Below are 18,623 nucleotides of genomic sequence, written 5' to 3' on the forward strand. Positions count from 1 at the left end.
TATATTGTTCAGCATCATCAGTGAAAACTGCAAAGCTCCTTCAAAACAGAATGACAAACAAGCTTACAAAGTTAATAATCTCTTCCCATGGTCAATACATGAAAATACAGCCTCCTGCTAAGGTCCTTGGTCATTTGTCACACATCTGAGAACATGAGCAGCGTCACATCACAGGCAGGACCCCATCCTTCAGCTGGTCACATTCAAGCCCTACCTTAACCAAGGCTGGAAATCAGTTCTTAACAGTCTGGGTTTTGGAATGGGCTTTTAAAGATTGGTAGCACCTGTGCGAGTTCCATGGCAGCTCATCTATGGCACGTGGAGAGGTGGAAAGGCCTTTGGCCACAGGGAAACTACTGGGAAAGTTACGCTGCTGCTGCCTTATATGTCTCCCCATTTAAAATACATAATTGTTTTAAATGGCCTCTTGGTTGCATGTTGGGTTCAAACTTTGGTCATTATGCTCAGGTAATGACTCAAATCCCTCAACCAAGTTGTTCTTAGCGTGTGTTTTTGCATAATTATTTCTTTTGTAAAGACTACTCTACCACAGAGAGCCCTTCTGGCCATAACACCAGCACCACTTGCCTCTTTTTTTTTTGAAGAAGTGTTTCGTCTTCACCACTTTTCAATGCAGAATCACCTCAATTAAGAAGTATGTTTTAAAAGCAAGGTCACTTGAATTTACTGAAGGCACCCCACTGCTTAACAACGCAGCACTATTCACTATACTAAACCACTTCCCAGCCTTTTCACTAAGTTTAGCATAGCATTGGATTTATAATTCTGCTAAAATATAAACAAGACTCCCAAGACGCTGCTCCAGAACAGGAACATGTAATAATTTATTTTCCCCCAACAGTTAGCCTTCAGGTGTCTGATAGAAACTCTACAGAATGTTTTAAGTATTATTAATTTGAACTCAGAAAAATAACACTCAAAAGGGAGTCCAACCAGCAGCTATGGGGAGAAACACCTGCCAAAGGACTGTCATCATCTCGGTGTCCCTGTTCATATTTCTCAGATCTGGGCAGGACAAAATTAATTCATGAGGCAAGTCACCAGCTTGCTGAGGAGCTCAGTGAACAGCAATGTTTTGGGGCATCTCTACGATCAAAATATCAAAAACTGGAAAAAAGACTCCCAAACATCAGTGTTGGTAACAGCTGAAGAGTCTTTACATACTGAAAGCTTCTGGTCACTATCAAAGTAGGCCAGACTCAAAATGGGATACAATTTTAAACCTTTATTAATTAGTAATTTCCTCATCACTGGAGTTTTTCATACAGTTTCAAATTGACTCTTTCAATACTTTTAAAGTGTACTTGTCTTACAAAAAACGGTCCTGTATAATTTAAAAGCCTTAGTTCTGTCAGATGATCTCCCCAAGATGTTTGGGATTCAGTGGCACAAAGTGCCTACCGAGCAAAACAGCTGCAGGTACATTGATGGACAGTCTGATTCCCAACCTGTAACCTCACGTGATGTGTGTGCACTGGGGACAAAGAGAATTCAACATACAGGTTAAAAAAGCCCTGTGGTCTCTCAATCTATAGGTTACACACTCAAGACTACCACCAAGACCTTACAAAATGGTTATAGAAAGGCAGACCCAGTGTCACCTGCACTGGAGTACCTGTGCTCCATAAGTGCCTGATTTGAGCCCTGACTACCTGACTGCCCTTTCAACACTGAATAACTAAATAAGTATGAATTGCTCTCAGCAGCCACTGAATTCAGCTGACAACAAAAGGATTTTAGCAGACTGCTTTAATTGGACGCCTTTACAACAAGCTTTATGCTGTTCAAGTCAAGCTGAATTCTATCCCAAGCCTTTTATCTTCGGTCAGCACTCTGGCTAAAGTAAACCTGTCCACAGCCCAAGGAAAGAGTGAAGTGAAGGAGAAAAGACCAAATATCCGTCTAGTGGAGACATCAAGAAAACACTCAGAGATTTTTAATTTTTAAACTAAATGGACATTTACAGTGTAGGCTATTTCCTTGTGTTGCCCCACAGCATCCACTAATAAAGTGCTGAAGGCAGCAAATCTCAATTTCCATAGAGCTTTCTTTTTTTTTTTTTTAATATTGGCAATCTGCACTTGGGAAAAAAAAATAAATGAAAATAAATAAAAAACACCACCACCACACAAAACACCATGTAGAAGAGTTGCTATCAGGAAAGACAAGCAGAAGTGATTAACCACTCAGAAAACATATGTCCTTGATGAGAAACTTGCTTGGGGCAAAGCAGCAAGTCTTCAAAGTCTAGTTTAGTTGGGCAAGGGGTAGAAGTTTCCAAAGCCTGAACCAAGGGAGCTGCAAGGCTGTGGAAAAGTTCCATTTCTCAGGTGACAGCACTAGAAAACATCAGGTGGTCCAGAAAACCAACCGATTCTGCTGCAAGTTTGTGAACTCACAATTAGCAGAGCTGGTGCTGAAAGCAAAACGAAGCCACACAGGCAGGAGCTGCAGGTCTGTACAGCAGCCAGAAAGGGGAGACGGAGCGAGGGAAGTGGCCGGAATCGCATTTCAGCCCTTAAGCATCTCATCTCTTTGACCCTCTGCGTCTGATTCCAAGCTCAAATACAGTTCTGACGTCCAAGGTGTCACCCTATCTCCAATTAATCAAAGGAGAGTCCTCTTTAAGTAGCCCCTTCTCAGGAATCCTATGGCCTGGCTTGGAATTTGATCTATCATAGCTGTCAACAGATCCACTTCTTGATTCTGCCTTGCTTTTGTTTTTATCAAAGGCAGCTCAGTGAGCCTGGAATGAAACATGCAGGGACAAAGCAGAGCGATACCGGGGCTTTTTAGCAGGAACAAAGCGTTGGGGTTTTGCTACAGTAAGTAGTAACTGGCTCATGTAGCTGCTGAGGACAGAACTGCTAAAGGTCTGTTCTAATGCTCTTAAGTTACCAGTTCAGACCATGCATCATTTGTAAAAACTGAGGGAATACAAAGGTTAATTAAACCTGACAGTCAAAATAAATACCTACCAGGCTCTATTTCACAAAGCCTAGTGTTTTCTGATCTTGGATTTTTTAATTGTTTACCAATCCAACAACAAACCTTCCCGCAGTGCCCCCACAAGCGTAAAGGATCTGATCTTTAAACAAACTGCCTGGAGAGACCAGTCTGATAAGCAGTGAAGAAATAATTACGCCATTCAGAAATCAATTTATTCTCAGGCAGAAATGTATTGCAGCAATTATCTTAAATATGGGGTGAAGTCCACGCAAAATCACTGAGCCAGACTTTAGCACAACACTTTGTTTCATTGAAGTATAAGAAAGAGGACGGTATTATCATCTCTGTGTAAGAGATTAAGTGCGAGAGATTGACGTATCTTTTTCAGTGACTTTTGATCAAAATATGCCTAATCGTATAGAGGAAGGTCTCCACTCCCTGATGGCTACAGCTTTCAAAAAAACATCTTTAGGAAATCAATGCCCAGCCTTTTCAACACACACCTAACCTTTGTCCTGTCGTTCGCTGCCGTGCATCTTAGATAAACACCATTTCTTTCCTCACAGGATACGCCCATCACATGGAAACCACTAAAACAAAACCTTCCCAGCCTGAAATTATGTGATTTTTTTTTTTATGTACCAGAAAAGCACCGACAGGAGCCTTAGCTGTAAAGTGTTCAGCTCAGTACCAATAACTCTCCTTGTGATGCTTCTAGTTATTTTTGTCTATTGAATCAGAATCATCACGACGGGGCAAAATAAGATAGAAAAGGATAAAAAAAGAAGGCAGCACTGATCCTAGAAACAATATATTTGGGCTTGGTTACGATCAACTACTGAAATTAATAAATGAGATAAAATTCACCCCTCTATTTTCAAGCTCGTCGTAGTCCCCATGTCAATCTGGGAGAGGAGTCCTCCTAATTAAAGGCCTCAGCAATAGAGCTTAGTTGAGAGAAAAAGCAAAACAAAATGAGCTGTCTACTGCAGTTCATTAGAGCTAACACTAAGGAGATGGGGTTCGTTGTTGGGTTTCTTTTTCTCTTTTTTAAGTCAGTGAAAAAGAAGAGATGGCCATGAGTAAGGTTAGAATTAGTCTCTCAATTTCAACCTACTTCCTGAATCTTTTGACTAATAAACCTCTCACCTTGCATATCTCTCACAATAGTTCACAAAGCAGAAAGTCAAGACCCACAAAATGAGAATTATATGAAAGGCTCAGCCCATATCCTATCTCCTGCCATCTCTCACTTGCAAGCACACACTTACCCAAACCTACGTCCAGCTGGCAACCAGTCTTGTTTTCTTAGTTGTCCACCAAAGAGAACATAAGCCCACACTGTCACACAGATTTTAACTAAATTGGAATATTTCACTTCCCTCTTCTAGTGTTGTGGTTTTATTTGCAATATTTTCATTTTCCTAAGGAAACACTTTCTGTTTTGTAAAAGGCAAAGGAAAGGATTGACTGAAGAATTTCTGACCAGTTCATACCTAAGAAAAAGATTAATAGCTTCTCCAACTCCATTTTGCTCTGCTATTTCTTGGGGGCGCTGGTTTTGCTTTTGTTTTTCCATTATTAGGTTATTTAGCATGGAGAAATTACCTCCACTTTACAGATGGTAAATCCAAGACATTAAAAGTTTATGTTAAGTAATTTTTATAGCCAAGAACTCCTCGGATCTTGTGGCTGCCCCCTCTCCCATTTTTCCCATTCACTTTGCAGAATGTTAATGCACATGTAGTCGCACTGTTTATATCTCAAGGAGGCACACCACATATTGCACAGGGAGGTTCTGAAGCCAAAAATACCCCTTTATGGTTACTTGTCATGGTGAAACTGTGAACCCCTAATACATCTGCCTGGATGTATCCCACCAGAAATCAGTCTGTCCCCATTTCCAGTCTCTCAAAGTAGCATCAACCCATGAGGAAATACAGAGTTCAATTTCGTTAAAACAAGTCACTTCCCCTCCGTAAAGCTGATTAATGTGCTGAAAACCCAAAGCCAATGGGGTTAACACTGGGAATGGGGAGCAGAATTATCAACCGTGCGTCACTGATTCTGGGTTCCCCTTTTCTGCTTTTGCTGCGTGTTCTCGGGCAAACGCTTGAGTAACAGCAAAAAAACCATTCCCCAAATCCACTGAGCTGAAGAACTGCCATCATTTTTGGTGGAATTTCACTAATCTGTTGGTTCAATTAAAAGAAAAAAGGCTACTGTGGCCAGCAAGGAACAACACACTCTGCGGCATTTTAATAAGTTAAGCCATTATAACCCGCTCAGCAGAAACGTCAAGAGGTTTTGTTTGCTTAAAAGGAAACAGTTAAAGTAGCTGTTACAGTATTTGCAGTGACTCTTTCCCCAGACTCAGAGCTATTAATGACTGTAATTCTGACTAGAGTGTGATTTAGCAATAGTCACGTTGACCCCGTACAGTGTATCATGGGACCATACAGCTTCAAAGCACTGAGCAAATATTAATCTGGTTATTCCTGAGGACATGGAATTTTTATTTCTATTTTTCAGGTGAGGAAACCAAGGCTGAAAGAGAAATAATACCACACCAAACCATCAAAAGATGGAAGGAGAGAATGAGTTCTGAGAAATAGCAGCATTCTCACTGATGAAGCATCTGTTCAGTAATAGAAATGTCATTTTTTGATTGCAGCACAGCAACTTACTTAAATGAGCCTTGTTATTTCAGTGATACTCACATTGTGCATGGCTTGTGCAAACTGTTACTAAAGGTCAGTGTATTTAACAGCTACATAAAGTTAACATTGTTTATTGAATGCTACTGGCCTAATGCAGTAAAAACCACACAAATAAAGACACAAGAATTTGCTCAGGATGACCACAAGTACAGCAAACCCCTGCTTGGAGTGAAAGAGAATGAATGCCCTCAATTCTTTAAATAATATAGGGCTGTTGAATGTCTGCAATTCTGGTCAGAGCAAGTTTCCCACATGCAGTAAAATTCTTCTTGAGGAAAAAGTGGCTTCGTTTTCAGAAGGTTCCAGTCCCAGTGTTTATCATTCCTCTGTTGCTGTTTGAAAGACCCAGACAAACAGAACAAAAATCTGACTCACTCCAATGAAGAAAATATCATGCCTGACATCATGTCCATCCTGTGAGTTAAAGCATTCTTCCCAACTAGAATTGCTCTCTTCCCTTTCATTCCTTACAGCAGTCCCTCTAACTGGGTAATTTCAGGTAAATCTGCAACACTTTCTTACTCTCCCTTCAATATTGGGAAGGTATAATATTAACTTCCCCTTAGCTGTTACTAGGGGGTTTTCCAATTCATTCTCCAAGGGACAGAAATGCAGACGTACCCACACAACTCTTTAGCAAACAATCAACGACAATGCTAAAGAAATGGAAGAAATGCTTGTCTGGTACCATATGGAAATTAACAATAATATATTCGTCAGGGAAGCTGAAAACCTGCTTTCTAAAATTCATCTCTGACCTCCAGAGATAAAGAAACAATGAACAAGCAACAACAAGGAAGTTATAATGTAAAAACTGACAAGTGAGGTGTTTTAGCAGTATTGGAAACGGAGATACTGGCTGACGCTGACCTATTTTGCCGTCCTTTATTATACATTCATACGTATGACTGGGAAAACAGATTAATAATGCCACATGAGACACAGAGGATTGGAAAACACCTTCACCACAGAAGAACAAGTCATCCATAACTAAGAAATGTCCTTTTATCTGAAATCATTTTGTCAATGAAACTGAAAAGAGAAAAGAGTGAATGAGGGCACTACAGTTGAACACCGAGCCTTAGTTTCCAGTAGCACATAGTTAAATGCTTTATTTGATGTTTGTACAAGGATTTGAACATATAAACCTGCCACCAAGTATTAGAAACAAAATGTGTGCTGGAACAATTCAGTCGGATGTCCAGGTGGGAATATTCTTCTAAGAACAGTTAATTCCGTTTTGTGGGGGTTTTGTTTGTTTGTTTTAATCTTTGCACAATTTGAAGACGACTTGAAAAACCTTAATCATCAAAGATGTCTGTAATAACAACTGGCTTGCCACGTTGAGAGGAGATTGTATCTGGGTTAGAAATGCCTCTATACCAGACAAATTTTTTTTTTTGCCTTTTTCTCCAATATTCATTCTGTTCTGCTGTTTAACTTGGGACTTCTGAAGTTCTTCCACTTCTTCCTCTGACATAGGCTTTGAATTTGGTTGTGGGAAGGAGAATATGGCTCCACTTCTCCACCAAAGATACACAGGTGATACCGCCCAATTACAAAGTATATTATGAGAAACCATGTCATGGTTTATCAGATTCCCTGGGGTAACAGTCTACAACGACCATCTTGAGAAGTGGCAGAACTACACCAGACAGTCTTAATGAGTGCTAATAAACACCCCTTTGTATGACACCACACCAATGAGCAGTTTGCCACCTGACATGCACTATACACAAAATGTCTGAAATATTTTAGAAATATTCTCTCTCATAAATTACACTTTCCAGCAGAAAAACAAAGAACTCTCTAATAACAACAACCATTAGAAATCATGCTCTTCAGTGTATACGTTCCTTACACACTAAGTAAAAGACATCTTCAGAACTGAAGCCTCAAGAATTAATCCAAAGGCCAGTGTAGCCAATTCAAACATTCCCCAATTTAATTAGGCTTTGAATCGGGCTTCTCCACTGCAGTTGTGCGTGGCTGTAGCTCAGGACCAAGGCATAAGGATCCTGTAAGCATTTACCAGCACAAATAGCTCTGTCATGATGAAGTGTTTGCCAAATCACTTCCCAGGCCACGTCTACCTGGCTTGATGGCTTCTTGGCTCCAATTCTGCACATTGCAGAGCACTCCACTTCCAAAAGGATGTCAGAATATGCAGTATTTTGCAGTATCAAGACCTATGAGTCCTAGCCATTGATTTCTCAGGATCTTAAATTCATTTTTAGCATGCCTACAGTTTCATTTCCACTTGGGACCATTGGAAAGCAAAGTCTGAAATTAGCACGCAACTCCAGCAAGCTGATTTCCCAAATGTATGCACCAAATAAAACCAAACAAAATAAAAATATCAAAATTCAAATAAAACAAAATATTTTTCTCATAATTTAAGAAGTCTTTTGTCTCCAGTACAAGCTCGTGGCCTTTATATTTTCAGTTTACATTTCAGTAATTCAAAACATTTTGGTTTTGTTTGGCAGACTTTACAAGTTCAATTCAATAAGCCACCAGTGGCATATACAGACTGGGCCTTCCTAGTGGGTAGCTATTCTTACTTGCATTATTTAAATTCCCTTCTATTGACCTGAACATCATACAAAATGACACTAAAGCAGTTTTCCAAGTATAAAATTGCAAGGGGAAGCCTCCAAAATTCAGAAGGGTTTTTTGTGTACATATACTGCAAGTCATTCAAATAGTTGTAGCACAGCTTTTTAAACACCCAAGCAAAACCTCTATATTTTGCAGGCAAACTGGCCACATTAAGTACAGTTAAAACTGATTAATTTGTAAAATTAGAGGAGGCTTTCTGTTGGCATGTTAACAGTTGCTGCAAAAGCCTCAGTGGAGTAAATTAGATTAACGTGCATTAGGTTGACGGTTTAGAACAAACATCTACAGTTTCTCACAAATAAATAAAAAAAAAAAAAGCCACACTGATTTCACATCTAGTTTCTCTTTTGCACTCCAAACCTCAGGCAGACTTCTTGTTATCCTGTGGGTGACCCCCCCGTACAGCAGCGGCTCTGCAGGCAGAGGTAGGCTAACGCGGTATCAGTGTCACAGTTTACTATCACCGAGACGACTACATGTGTAAGAAGCACATTCTTCCCATCACTGCGCTTACTGCATAAGGAAACCAGAAAGGGCAGCAGGCCAAAGTCTGGGAGTTAAGCAGACACACTATCAGGTTTCCCACATTCAAAAATCTTGCTGCCAGGGAAGCATGAAAACTGCTTCCTACAGCCTGGGTGGCAGAAGGAAAATTAAGCAAAACCTGGGCAAGACGTTCTGCCAATCTGCACAGGGCTTTTAAGATTTTTATCTAGCTGAAGTCCAGCTCTCAAAACACAGGAGCTTCCTCTTATCACCCAGAAGTTCTTTCATTTTCAGCCTCGGTTCTTTTATCATTGTCCCCTGATGGAGCTTTATCTCCAACCATCCCTTTTTTGAAGCCTGTAAGACCTCCTGAGCAGTTTTTAATCTGTCTGCAAACAAGTGTATGAAAGTTGTGTCCACTGCAGCCTTTCTCCCAGCATCTCTGCTAAGCTGTTTCCAGCGAGCAAGAAGCTCTGAGCAGCACTGAAGGCAACAAAACCACCCATAATTCTAATATATACCTCCTGCTCTGGCAGGTTGATTCCCAACTCCTCCAGGTCAGGGCAAAAAAACCACCTTTACCTTTACATCCTTACTAATATGACAAAGAAAGGAACCCAGTTCCACACATCCAGGTAATTTCTGATGTGGGGTTTACCATACAGTGTTTAGGCTGAGGGCACTACAACAATTTACCAGCAGCAGACGTCTGGACCGAGTCAGGAATCTGCTTCCTGATCCCACGCCAGCGAGTTGGCCCTGACGGAAAGGTCACCCTTCAAAACAACCAGGTCCAGACCCTGTGTAAGCAGTCAAGAGACGGAGCAGGGAGGCTACGACGTGGAGTTCAGACGAGGTCCACACTTTGGGGAAAAAAATAACCCTGCAGGGTGCACAAGCAAGGGAAGCTCCGGGTGACCGGTCAGTCCTTGCTTGATGTTCCACATGGAAAGCAAAACAGCCCCAAATGTCCAAGAGATGAGCGCCAAGCATGGCCTCTCACAGGAAACATAAAGGAACTCGTATACAAAAGCTCTGCTAAGTGATGAAAGGCTTACACGACACACCAGGGCTGCAATCTTTCTTTTTCAAGGCATTTCTCTGTATAAGAACGCATTTACTGCTGCCCCTGGTATTCACTGTTGCGTAACAACTTCGTAATTGCACGTCCAACTGCCACCACGTAACCTGTGAACGTGCTGGTGAACATTTAGCTCAAGTTAGAGAAGTCATCATGAAAATCATTAATTGTTTGTACACACGTGGCTGTCCTGGCCTCTTCTTAAAGTTAAATTTTGTGCTTCCTGGCCCCAGGGCAGGATCTGTTAGTTACCCATTTCATGTTTATACCGAATCCAGCCAGAAAGACACATATTGGCTTGAAGACCAGAGGGAACAAAACTGATGAATAAAAATAAAGTAATCCTACTGGCCCAGATAATATGTAATACAGTCAGACAAGTAAGACTTCCTAACCGTGTTTCTATTAAATAGGGTCATTGCTACTCCCTGGTTAAAAAGGAGATTTCTTTTACTCTACAGAAAAGCTTTATATTAGTATTTCCCAAGTGGCCAAATATATAATTACAGTGGGAATCCCAAAAACTTCAACTGCGGCCAACACACAGCATCTGGAAACATCCATTCCCCCAGACTCCAGCATCCTCCCTGTTCTGACACTGCCTGTACCAAGGACCATCACCCACAACAAAACACACGGTAGATCACACACGTTTGAGGACTCAGTGCAAAGCCCACTAAGCCAAAGGAAGGCTTCACATCCATTTCAGTGGAAGCTGGGTCTAACAAAGCATTGGACAACAGATACAGTTTAATTCTGGCCAACCACGAGATAAAAGCTAAGACTCAAACCAGCACATCTCAAACCTACTGATGTTCTGCAAAGAATTTGTGTCACATACTGTTGAGTCTCCTTTGGTCCATCAACTAAACTACTGTTAAAAACAACACTACCGCCCCAATACCTTTATTCCCCATAAACTGCTGTCACTAGAATGTTAAACAAGAACAGGTGGCCCATTGAGTCACGGTATATTTGCGTGCTTGGACAACCTCAATGGAGTGCTTAAATAAAATGGAGAGACGAGCTTGCATAAGGAAAGATAAATGACAGTGCTTATCCTAGAACTCAGTTCTGCTGTTTTGGAGGTTTACCAGGTGTTTCCTTTTGATAATTTCGAAGACATCTAGGCAGAAACACTTGCAAAAGAATACTTCAGGATAATTCCTTTGGTTGTTATCTAATTGTGAACACGACACACACCTCCGAATAAATCCTTTCCCATCCTGACCCAGCGACAGGAATCATGAAGAAGAATCGCAGCGCTGGCAAACACCACTGGTGTTTTAAGAAGCACCAGGTCCCAAGTAACACAGTTGCTTCAGCTGCACGGATGTCACACAAGCCTCTGTTTAAATACTGCAAAGTGGTAATCTCCTGCTTTTGCTACTTTGAAACTGAAGAGGCAAAGGAAAATATTTGAATGTGCAGTCCTGAGGTCAGAGCTAAAGTTTGATTTGGGTTGGTTTGGATTAAGAAGAAACGTCCAAGAACAACTCACTGATTTACTTTATTTCAGGACTTGGCACACAGCTTGGACCAACTTCAAAATCCAACGACACTGCGCCAGAATATGCTACAGAAAGCACAGAGATAGGAGACATCTGGACTGTGTTAGGAACTTAGAGCCATAAAGTCCTTTAAAAATACTCAGTGTTCATGTTGGGACTTCTCTTGTTTTTGTTTCAAACAATCCAAATGTTAAAACTATGTTTCAAATTAAAAGTAAAAAAAAAACAAAGCAAAAAAAAAAAATACCCAAAACCACCCCTTACCCAAGAAGGGTGACCTAGGCCAATTACAGGAGTAAAAACAAGAGATTTTAACATTTTAATGATCTCAGATAAAAAGGGAACACTCCTACAGTGAAACTGGTCATTTCCAATAGCAGCCAACCAATGGTCTTACAGCAAAAGTGACAATTTTCAATATTATAGCATCACTGCAAACTTCTCACGCAAGTAAAACTGCAAATGCATCCTATATGGCCTCTGTGATTCTTCAGCATTCCTGCTTTGATACTGTTTGAACCTAACCAGGGCATACTGAAAACAGTGGCAATAACTAAAAAACTTCTGTCTGAAATATTGTAGTCCAACTTCTAGGATACAACTGAAAAAATATATTTTTAAATGGTCATTTAATTGTTTCCATCTTAATTCCACACATTTGGCAGGAGTCACACTGATCACTTTATAGTTCCTTAAATACAATGTAATCAGTTGTGCATTTCCTTTCCGGAAAGGCCCTTACGAAAACAAATAAAGGAGACGAATTTTGGGAAAAGAAAATGCTATTGTCAATTTTTGGTATTTATTACAAAACTAAAAGAGATACAGGACAAATTATTCAGAGAGCTCTAGCAAAAAAAATGAAGCAGCTTTATAAACGAATTTGTCCCAAAAATTCCAGTTTTCACCACTTTCCTCATCCGCAGTTTTCCTAAGCGGCCGGACTGCACGCCAGCAAAGCGCTGAGATCCACAGCAGGGGACACACAACAGCTCATTAAAAGACAAGGCAACTGTAGGCCAACCTGTCTTCCCGCACAAGTTCAAGCAGGACACTCAAGAGCAACTAAAGGGCAAAAAACAGAGTATCAAGAGAAAAGTCTGCACAAGGTTGTTTAATTCTACGCCCAAAGTTGAGGCTCAAATATACTCAAACAGGTCTGAGTGGAAAGTCCTTAAGGTATTTTGCAACAGTGAAAACTTCTGTTAAGGGGGGATTTCATTCAAAAAGATGCTACATTCCACCTTTCCACTTGTTGAAAATACTAAAAAAAAAAAAGCCAGTATTTCATTTATTCCATATTCTTGGTTATTTATGCCAATTCATAGGACAGAGTATCCCATTCTTCCAAGTACACGCCTTGGCACAGCAAGGACTATTCCGCATTCAGCAACATGCATCGTTTCCGGCAGCCCAGCTCCAGGAATAGAAAACAGAGGAAAGCAAGACAGCCAGATAAACAAACCACTCAGATACCTGAAAACCCTGGAGATACTGTAGCTATTGTCGTTCTACACCTAAGCTACTTTGAGGCATTCTGGCAGTGCCAAATGGAGATGAAAATAAAGATTTAATGGGCTTCTTGGAAGTAAAAATAATTCACGGAATTATGCTCATAAACAATCAATCCAGAGACTAAAACCTGCAAAGGGCATTTTTACCCGCACTGAATATCAACCTGTGTTTGTTGACTGCACTACATTGGTTCAACACTCAATGACAGACCTCACTGAAGATTACTAGTTGTGTCATCTGCAAATTCTTTAGTATTTCATAAATTCAATGCTGATTCAACCATTCAGAGTCATTTGCACCAGCAAAATTTAAGTGTAAACTTCCACCAAACCTATATTACAGCATTTTACACACGGTGCTGGAGATAAGATTGACAGCTCTCATTCAAAATATTTTACTTCAAAAGACAAAGAGTAACAGAGGCACAGAAATGACAGAAAAAATACCTGTCAAAGACTGCACATTACAGTAATACCCTTGCAACTAATTAACCTCAGCTGTGATGGTCCTGCAAAGACATCTAGGCAGGAAAGTTCTACCAACCCAATGGAGTTGGGCCAAATCTAAAATCATCCTCTGCCCTGAAGCCCAACAACAAACAAACCCTCTTCGCTGCAGATAATATTCCTCTCTTACTTTCCCATAATAAAACTCAGAAAGCCAAATCAAGGAGGACAGATGCAGGCCTGAGCAATAAAATCCAGATTTCATTTCCTATCGCTCCCCTCCCCTAGGAGCTCAGGGGTGTTTAGATTCTGGGCTGTGGTTTAAGTCCATCTGTGTTCTCCAAGTATAAACATCTTCATTGAAACCAGACTCATCCTGCACAGCCATTCATTTAGTGAGCTCATCTGTGAGAGACACAGACTGGCACATTTCTATGACAACCAAAAAAAAAAAAAAGCAGCAGCAGCTTGGCACAAATTAAATGGCTTTTTAAAGCCTCCCTATTGTTCCTGAGGCTGCTTTCTCTAGCATCTCTAGTTATCTTGGATATACTGCCCAGAACATCAGCTCTCCCTAAAATGATCCTCTTTCCATAGGGAAACAGGCATTTTTTAAGATCTCTACGTTGGCAGGAATACTCAAAAACAAAAGAATCTAAGTAAAGTGAGCACCGTCCTATCTAGTTCTCAAGTGAATCAGACATACACATGCATCCTAAAAAGACAGTCCAAAGATGGACCATAAGAGTCTGCACCACTAAAGTGTTCCCAAAACAAATCCTCTCTTCAGAAATAAGTAGCTTGTTTTGTTGAAATATCTTGCTGTGGATCAACTCTTGATAAGAAGAAGTACTGATTTCTCTCCACCAAGAACGACAAAACTGGAAAAAAAGTACTACCATTTGAAGAAACATTATTCTTTCACTTGCTGCATCTCAATCTGGCTTTGTTTTATACCATTCCATCCTAATTTAAAATACATAAATAAATGGTGCAACAGGGCACAGGAAGGTTACTTCAGTATATATTTCCCACCTAATGAAACCAGATAGATACAATAGGGAAAACATGACAGCATCTTGTCTTCACAACTGTTTCATGTCGTGATATATATTATGATATAAAATCATGGCATTTTTTCAGCCAAGATATACACTTCAGTTCAAGCAACTGATACACTTTCTTAAAGTACCACTTATTTAAAAGTCCACATGCTAAAGCAACCCAGCACCAGATAAACAAAGCAGCTCTTTTCTCTGACATACATTGCCAGTCAATGTACAATTCACATTGTCCGTATGTTTGTTATTACATCCCCTCAAACCAGTGACTGCCAGCATACACAATTCATTAATTATAAGTAGTTAAGATTGTTTTTACTAGTATGGTACAGATGCCAAATCACTCATAGTGATTCCCAACAAGAGAGAAGGATGCTATGAGTAAAAACAATGGAATGGACTCCCAGGATCTAGATGTGCCAAACCACAAATACAATGCCAGAAGAATCATTTTCTTTTTTTCCACTCCCAATCTCTCCACTTTAATTCGTCGAAATAAGTCTCAAGCCAGGCTTTGCTGAAACAGGCAACCTGTTGGATCTTCCGCTAAGACTCCTTGTGTTTGCAATAGCTTGTGTCGTGTCACCACAGAAATAATAAACCACGGGAATAAAGAGAATATTTTTCTTAAGTCACAGAAATCTCAACTGCAACTTTGTCTACTATGGTCAATTTTTTCTCTTGCCATATTTAAAGGTTTCCTAGTCACATATAGACTGTACCCATCAACTCAATGACTTTCATCTCGACAGTGTTTTGACTTGATCATTTACTCACAAGTCATTTGTTTAATTTGCTTCAGACATTTTTCCACATGCAATTCAGAGTAGTGATACATTGCCAGGCAAAGTACTGAAATGTTCCCAAAGGCATCGATGAAGGAAAACTAGGTTATTACTGGATCTAAAAGGTACTTCTTGTTACTTTACCAGCTCGCCACAGACAAAGAACACAGCTAAGGCCTTATGGCTGTGAAAGGTAGATGCAAGTGTGCAGCATGAAACCAAAACCACTGTGACCTCCTGGTGGAATTAGATGTTCGAAGGACAAAAGGTGCTCAACTCCAGCCCTAACGTCTCACCAATTCTCCCAAAACTCAGGATAGCAGTGGTACATAAAGTCACAGGAAAGGGCATCTCCTCACACTGACCAGCTCTCCTTGGCCAAGGATCAGATCAAAAGCTTTAAGACACAATCACCTTCACAAATGTTTTACACTTAGAAATGCAATCAAGATGCAGGAATCTTGAATTTTACAATTTCTACTCAAAAAAGTAAGAAAAGTTCACCCTTTTTTTAAAAAAAAAAAAAAGAACAAGTAGCTATTAAAATGCTAAACTGTATTATCCTGTGCAATGTTTCCCATGTCATAAAACTAATAAAGGGTTAAAAACTCAGGCTGAAGCAGTGTCTCAAGAGGCCATGTGATAAACTACGGCAAATGCGACAGGACTCACTCTGTACCAGCTCTCACCTGGACCTGCACAGGCCAGAGAGTCAGAAATACCTGCACTTGGGGAAAACCAGCACTAGGGTACATCTGATTGTAAAGACTGAGATATCATGCGTGGCAAGGCTGATTTCCATAAATGCAGCATATTCCCTTCTCCCGATTAAATCTGCAAACGGTGGGCTGCAATGTTTATTTTCTGCTGCCTACACAATGCATCGGATCTGCCTACCAGGAACACGCTACTATCCGCAGGAGTACATTCCCCAGAGATACATGTGCTCCCATCCACTCTGCATCAGGCAAAGACCACACAGCAGCACGTTGTATTTCCAGCTCTCTGCAGGGGTTTCCTACACCAGGCACTCTCTCTTGGATATGAAGATATGCCACTTCTTCCAAGACCAATGCAATTATTGCAGGTGACAACCAGTTACAAAGAGGAAGCATCCATCCTTCTGCTGCACTCCAACAAAGAAACTAGCAGCAAGCAGATCCCTCCTCATCTCTACTGCTCACTTCTGTGTGCTCAGACACGCACATCTTTACACTGCTGTCTCTGGACCCACAGCTGATAGGGTGGCAAACAAACAAACAAAAAACAAAATAAAATCAAGCTACTCAGCAACACATTCGACATAGGACAATATGCTGGGTGACATATACGACCTCTTTTTGCACAGGTTGAGATTTACTCAGAACCGGAAAGCTCCTGTTTTTCCCCATACAGGTGAGACTTCCAGTTTTCTGATGAGGAAATGAAGTGATGTGACATTAAGCAGCTCATGAATCTCTTCAATTAATGCATTCTGCACAACAGGGACTTCCAGGGAACTATCTGCAACCACAGCACTGCCTCATTCCCACTGCCATGTCCCTGAGAATGAGTCACTTCAATTCCCATATTCTTGCTGCAGGCAGAGAGCTGAGGACTATTCCCCACCTTCGTTAGTCAGGCAAATGGCTGGAATCACACGCTGAAACTACTTGCACAAACTTTTAATTAGGGTTACCTTATCTTCTGCAACTACTTAACATCCAGGGCCACCACTCTTCTTTCTGAACATGCCAGCCCTTTCCCAAAAGTCATGGGGAAACGGGAGGCGGAAGAAGAGAGTTTTGAAATAGGTGATATACATCTTATTCCTCGCCATCAGATGAAGGGTCAGGAAGGTCAGCTACCCTGCAACAGGGCTCTCCTATTCATTGATATTTTACTGTAATACTGTGCCAACTTAAAAGATTTTATCATTATTAAACTGGTTTGATGGACAAAGGGCTGTGACTGTGGCTGTTCTTACACATTTAGGAATACCGTAACTTTAATTTAAAAAAATTTCCCGTAAGAGACACAAAATCTGTGTCACAAGTGTTTTTAAACTTGAGAAAGCCTTTGCTGAATACAGCTAGTAGTCTGTATGTACTTCATGTGATTTGCAAACTAGAAACACTGGTAGTTTAGGCCAGGAGGGTGTCATTGACTAATGGGGATTCTCCCTTCTCTCTGGAGTGTAGGTTTATAGAGGAATAAGATCATGTTCTCCAGGCAAGTGTATATGAAATGATTCATCTCTAGCCAGCTGCAGTCAAGACATCTGCTCGTTTTCATTTCACTACAGGGAGATTCAACACCCCCACACACCACCCCCCCCCGGCCCTTAGCTCCAAAGGCAGCCAAGATTATATCCAATCGTAAAAACAAAACTTCAACAATTTCAAAACTAAACCTTAAGAAGTCGGGTAAATTACAGAGGCCACAGGTGCTGCTCTGCCCCGTCTAAAGCACTCCTAAGAAACACGAAGTGAACAAGTGAACACTAGTCTGAGAAGTCCTATTTGATCAAGTCTATTGACTTTAAGGCAAAGACATCACCCCTGTATCCTGTGGTTTACATGCAAATCTGCCCAAATACATGAAGGTATTCCTTTGTTTTGAGAATCCCTCACACATTCCACATGGGATCACACAGCTGGTCCTCCTGTGGTCAAAGTTTGTGAACCCATGCCTTTATAGCTTTTCCATATTAATCTGCACTCTGGGCATACATCCAATTAAAGCCTCATGTATAGATCACTAGGTTACTAACTGGCTCGCATGCTTGGGGGGAGGGGAAATAACAAGCTCATGACTGCATAATTTAACACTGTGCTTTCACTTTTACACGCACAGATCTTTTTAATCTAGTCTTACCATAAATAAAGGGTAATAATGCTTGCTGAAGAGAAACTCGGGTCCCTGCGTGCTGGAACACACAGTAGCTAATACTGAATGCCTTCACATTAATGCTAACTCCAGTGCAAAGAAGACAAGGTCTTTTCACAAACACGCTACAAAAACAGGAAGCAAAGGGGAGAACTTTGCAGTGTTTGGAAACAGCAGAGCATTGTTTGTACAGGCTTTTCTTACAAATGCAAGGGAAAAACAATATTGGGTAACATGAAATCCAAATACAGCAAGAGTCTTAGATCAGACACGAGGGTCTCAAGACAGCAGCTCTCAAAAGATCTCCAGGTACAGACTGTACAGGCGAGAAGATTCTCATACTTCTGCTAAGAAAATCCACCAAGAGACACAACAAACCCTTGACTTTAAAGCCAGATAATGGAACACAGCATTGCAACTTTATCTCAGTTAAAGCAGGTATGATAAATGAAGAGGCATTAGGAAACAGAATCCACGAAATTTAAACATTTCCATTACTTTTAAACTGCATTTGAAAGGGAAGATATAATGGCAGAGGCCTCACACGCAGTGGGCGGC

General features: G+C 40.7%; 1 protein-coding gene across 3 annotated transcripts in view; it reads right to left on the reverse strand.

Annotated features, from left to right (window-relative positions):
- CMIP (c-Maf inducing protein) overlaps positions 1–18,623 on the reverse strand; it is a 131,634-nt gene that overhangs the window by 99,526 nt on the left and 13,485 nt on the right. The window contains exon 1 of one of the 3 annotated variants that reach the window (XM_065028332.1): positions 1–18,607. This exon is cut by the window's left edge and continues 12,735 nt beyond it. The exons of the other annotated variants lie outside the window; for them this stretch is intronic. The gene's annotated coding sequence lies outside the window, so the exon portion shown is untranslated. Of the gene's footprint in view, positions 18,608–18,623 lie in introns of those variants that run through there. 3 annotated transcript variants of the gene reach the window in all.

The sequence above is a fragment of the Columba livia genome, chromosome 13 (assembly GCF_036013475.1).
Source record: "Columba livia isolate bColLiv1 breed racing homer chromosome 13, bColLiv1.pat.W.v2, whole genome shotgun sequence".
NCBI lineage: Eukaryota > Metazoa > Chordata > Aves > Columbiformes > Columbidae > Columba > Columba livia.